The sequence below is a fragment of the Clinocottus analis genome, unplaced genomic scaffold (genome assembly GCF_023055335.1).
Source record: "Clinocottus analis isolate CAN_PGR_092001 unplaced genomic scaffold, fCliAna1.0.p SCAF_4, whole genome shotgun sequence".
Lineage (NCBI taxonomy): Eukaryota > Metazoa > Chordata > Actinopteri > Perciformes > Cottidae > Clinocottus > Clinocottus analis.
This window is the reverse complement of record NW_027176153.1, coordinates 12201000-12205547: the sequence shown is the minus strand read 5'-3', so window position 1 is coordinate 12205547 and position 4548 is coordinate 12201000.

The following is a 4548-nucleotide window of genomic DNA, read 5'->3' as shown; positions in this document are numbered from 1 at the left end:
ATGAATACTTGAATCATTTGTTTTTGTTAGTGAATTTGAAATTTTTTAGCTCATAATTTATTTATCAGTTATTGATTTGATACGCCTACTACTTCAGCACACACACACACACACACGCACACACACACACACATACACACACACACACACACCTCTTCATTCACACATAAACATGGAGGCGCGTGTATTTTTCATTTTGTGTATTGCTCTCTCTCTCACACACACACACACACACACACACACACACACACTCACACACACACACACTCACACACACACACACACACACACACACACACTCAACCCTGTGGTCTCTTTCTTCCGTCAAAGCTAACCTTTACTCTGAGAAACCTGTGGTTTCCCTTTCTATTCCTTACTTTATCTAACATTGCCTCCTCCCCTTTAAATCCTTCCATCTTTCCATCTTTCCATCCATCTACATTTCCTCTTCCCCCATTTCTTTTTTACCAAGCCCTTCTTTTGTCCCTTTGCCTCTCTAGTTGATCCCTCAATCTTTAATCATACTTCCCTAATCCCTCTTTCTCTCCCTCCTTGCTTCCAATTAGGCTTTTTAATTCATCCTTTCTTCCACTTATTCCTATTTCCCTCCATTTTTACACATGTACATCCCTCCATGCAAATCTTGTAATTCTTCTTCCACAATTCTCCTCTACTCCATTCATCCACATTTCCTTCACTCCAACCTTTTCTCCCACATTCCCTCCAATTGTTCCCTCTCTTTCTCTTTCTTCCCACCAAACGTTGCCCCTGAACCCATCCCTCCCTCCTTCCCTCCCTCCCTTCCTCTATCCTTCCGTCTTTATTCTCTGTTTGTTCAAGGCCTCTTTTAACGAAGCCAGTCTCCTCCCAGGTCTCAACAGGCTATTGTCAATACTGACGTCTGGCCTCACACACTGAGACTCATGCGCGAGCATGAACACACAAACCCACAGACTCATAAGCATCCAAAATTACACTTGGCTCTCTATAAAGGTCTCTGCCTCTTCTGTCCTTTGTCCCGTCGTCTTATCGCCCAGTTTAGCCTTTACCACTCCCTCAACACACAGGCAGACACACACGCACACACGCACACACACACACACACACACACAGTGCCAAGTTCACCGGGTCTCCGTCCATGAACTCTTTTCAGGTCTGAATTCATTGATCAAGAGTGACGGACATTATGATGAAGAGCAACATTAACACAGCCAGCAGTTTGCATGTTGCAACTGCTGAAGGGATGTCATCAAGCAACCACAGTCCTAAAACATGCCTTAATGTATAGATATTGTAAGAAGTGAGAATTAAAAAAACTAAAACATTATTTTCATGCTTTATTCATGTTGAAAACCTTCATTATGAATGGTGAGCTGAATGGATAAATGGATTTGTTGGTCTTCTACAAGCCAGCGGACACTTTCGTAGACGATTACACACAAATTTAAATCAATAATTATGATACAAGTTAAATCAATATGCGAAAAGGACACCATCACATCTCATCAGGGCTATTAAAGGCAGCGTGGATCTATTTGTTTAAACACAAGTTCCTCCCTTTGTCCTCTTTCTCTCTTTCTCTCAACTCATCCTCCCAAAGCAGCACTCCTGCCCGTATAAATATTTCACATCCAAAACTTAAAAAGGCCTGTTACTTTACACTTCAAAGACCCCGGTGTATGCGTCACTCCCTCATACACACACAAAATGATAATGCAAACACCCACGGTATATTTGCAGTGTACCGCACCAACTCATACTCGCACATACAAAACACACATTGACAGGTAGACAAGCATAAATAAATGCAACACATTTTCAAGAACACAAAAGGTGTGTTTGCACACGCACACACGCACACACACACACACACACACACACACACACACACACACACACACACACACACACTGCTGTGCACTGCAGGCCTGGGACAGACCAGGAAGAGGTGCCGGCAGATACACACACCTCATTCATGATTTATGTGGTGAGGATGAGGAGAGACGAGTTGATAGATTCTGCCCTCCGAAACACTCCTGTAGCTTCCTGCTTGACCAAAGCAGATACCGGAGGCTCTCATGTTTATTCATGTGATTATCAAAAGAGGCTACAAATTCGACAGCAAATATGCTTGAACATAAAGATATAAAGATAAGACATATAGATTTGAGGAAGCTGTTTTTGGAAGGAGAATCCAACGGTCAATTTATTTTTTGAACTCTAGGAAATGAGTGTCATGTTGCACTCGGTTCAGGAGGCCAAACAGTCTTAAAAAATATATTATTTTCTCTCTTTCTCTCCTGAAACACTGATAAAAACGCTTCAGTACAGCCGAAGAAAAAGTATCTGACCATGACAGATTATTTCAGTAACTTTAAGAGTCAAAGTCAAGATGGATTATTTTAGGTTCAGCATATTGTTGAAAATTGAGATTTGAGTGACACCCTTTGAAAAACACTTTAAAATCCATTCATTTGCAAAATAATTTAATGGCCTTTTTATTTCTTCCCTGCAGGAAAGGACGTTTTCAAGGCCAGTGCGAATCTAATCAATTTTTCTTTGTACCCTCCTTTCCCATGGTCTGCAAAAATGTATTTGAACGTGTGCGTATGTGTGTTTGTGTGCTCGCACACATCAAGCAGGTGCAGTTGCAGAGCCTAATAACAGTCAAGCAGCCATCTGTCAGAGCCTTTGTAAGCAGATAGAATGAACCAGAACTCAGTGGTGTGTTGGATTCATCAAAGCCTGCCAACGCTGGACCTAAAAAACGTTTTACTGCTTTGGAGAGCACACAGCTGCGTTGATTGAAAAAACACCTGAGTGTGTGTGTGTGTGTGTGTGTGTGTGTGCACACACAGCCCTCTGTGTGAATGACAGGTGGCAACAGGAAAGTATGAGCGTAATTTAGACTATTTTCTAACGTGTGAGTCTTGTGGTTAGACGAAGTGCTCGTGTGTGTGCGATGCCGTACGTGAGCCCATGTGTCCACTGTTGCTCTGCAGTGTGCGCAGTGGCCTGAGTGCGAAAGCCATGACTTTCTGACATCTGAGCCCGTCTGTCCCTCTTCCCCCCCTCTCTCTCTCTCTCTCTCCAGAGCTCTGGGCGATTCTCCCAGGAGTCAAGGTCAACCAAGATCCAGAAGCAAGAGCCAGAAGTGAAAAACAATGGCACGTTGGTGAAAACACACTGGCGAAGCGCTTTAAGTCCGAAGCGCAAGAGCTGAGAGACTGTTGAGAGCTTCGGTATCTTTGGGCTCTTTTGGAGCAGACTGAAGAGGCCCAGGACAGACAGGAACAAATTGAAAAGGAAAACCTAAATATATGGAATGTAGATTAGAATCGTGAATTTGTTTTAACATGTCTCTTTAGCGGAAAGGGTCATTTGGTGCTGTAAGTAATTACATCGCTACATTCTCAGACTTTCACATCACACAAGCCAGCGGCAGCATCTTATTTCTCACTCCCATTGAAAGGGAGGACAGGAGTCCTGAAGCGTCCGAAGGTAAACACACTCGGCTGAGCGTCCTTCACTCCCTCCACAGCTCAGCGCACGGCGCCCCTCTAATTAGATAAACGGCCTGTCCAAACACCGAAATCAGTAGCTTGTAGGATCTGAACTCCACCCTTCCCCTGTCCTCAGCTCCTCTCCCCATCATCTATCTTCATTGTACTCTCTTAAATTATCTCTTCAACCCTATAACCCCTTATTTCCCTTAAGAAGACCTTCTCAACAAACCTGTTACTAAGTCGTTTCAGCAAACTGCCCTGCGACACATGTTTACGCTGACAAGCGAAGGAAACAAAGGAAGCTGATGTTGTCCGTGTAGGAGGAGGTCGGGATGTTTGGATGAAACAAGAAAGCGTCGCTTTGACAAATAATGTGGTTTGGTGTTCACTGTGGATCACTCGTATGCTCACAGGCTGTCAGAAAGAAGCAAAGATAAATAGGAAATTCTAAGCAACCCAAAAAACAAAAAGAAGGACTCGGCAGCATAACCAAACACTTTTAAACTCTTGCCATTATTTTTCATTGCTATAAATTGAAATTCACCACACACAAACCAACAACTCTTTTGGTGTGTGTGTGTGTGTGTGTGTGTGTGTTTAATTGCACCAGATTGACTTGGCAGGTCAGAGTTATTTCCACGTCGGTTATCTGTTGTTCCTCCAGACGCGGTGGACTGGACAGCTCGGCGCTGTACACCTCTTTATCTCCTCCACGCCCTCGCTCATCTATCCATCACTATCACTGAATGCCTTCTTCCTTCTTTATACTTTCTCTTATCTCCCTCAGTCCATCTCTCTCTCTCTCTGTTCATCTTTATGTTTTATGATGCCTTCAAAAGGAAATGCTAAAGTTTTACAAAAGTCTCAAACTGTTGATCCTAGTTCCTAAAGTCAGAAGCAAGTTTTCCATTCAAATGTAGTCCAAGGGAATTGAAAATCAACGTCAGCTACTACTATACTGTTGTATTCTCATTTCAGGATAGTCAGCGCCTCCTTATCAGTCCGCACACATCGGATGTTTTCATCTGCCTTTTTTAAGTTT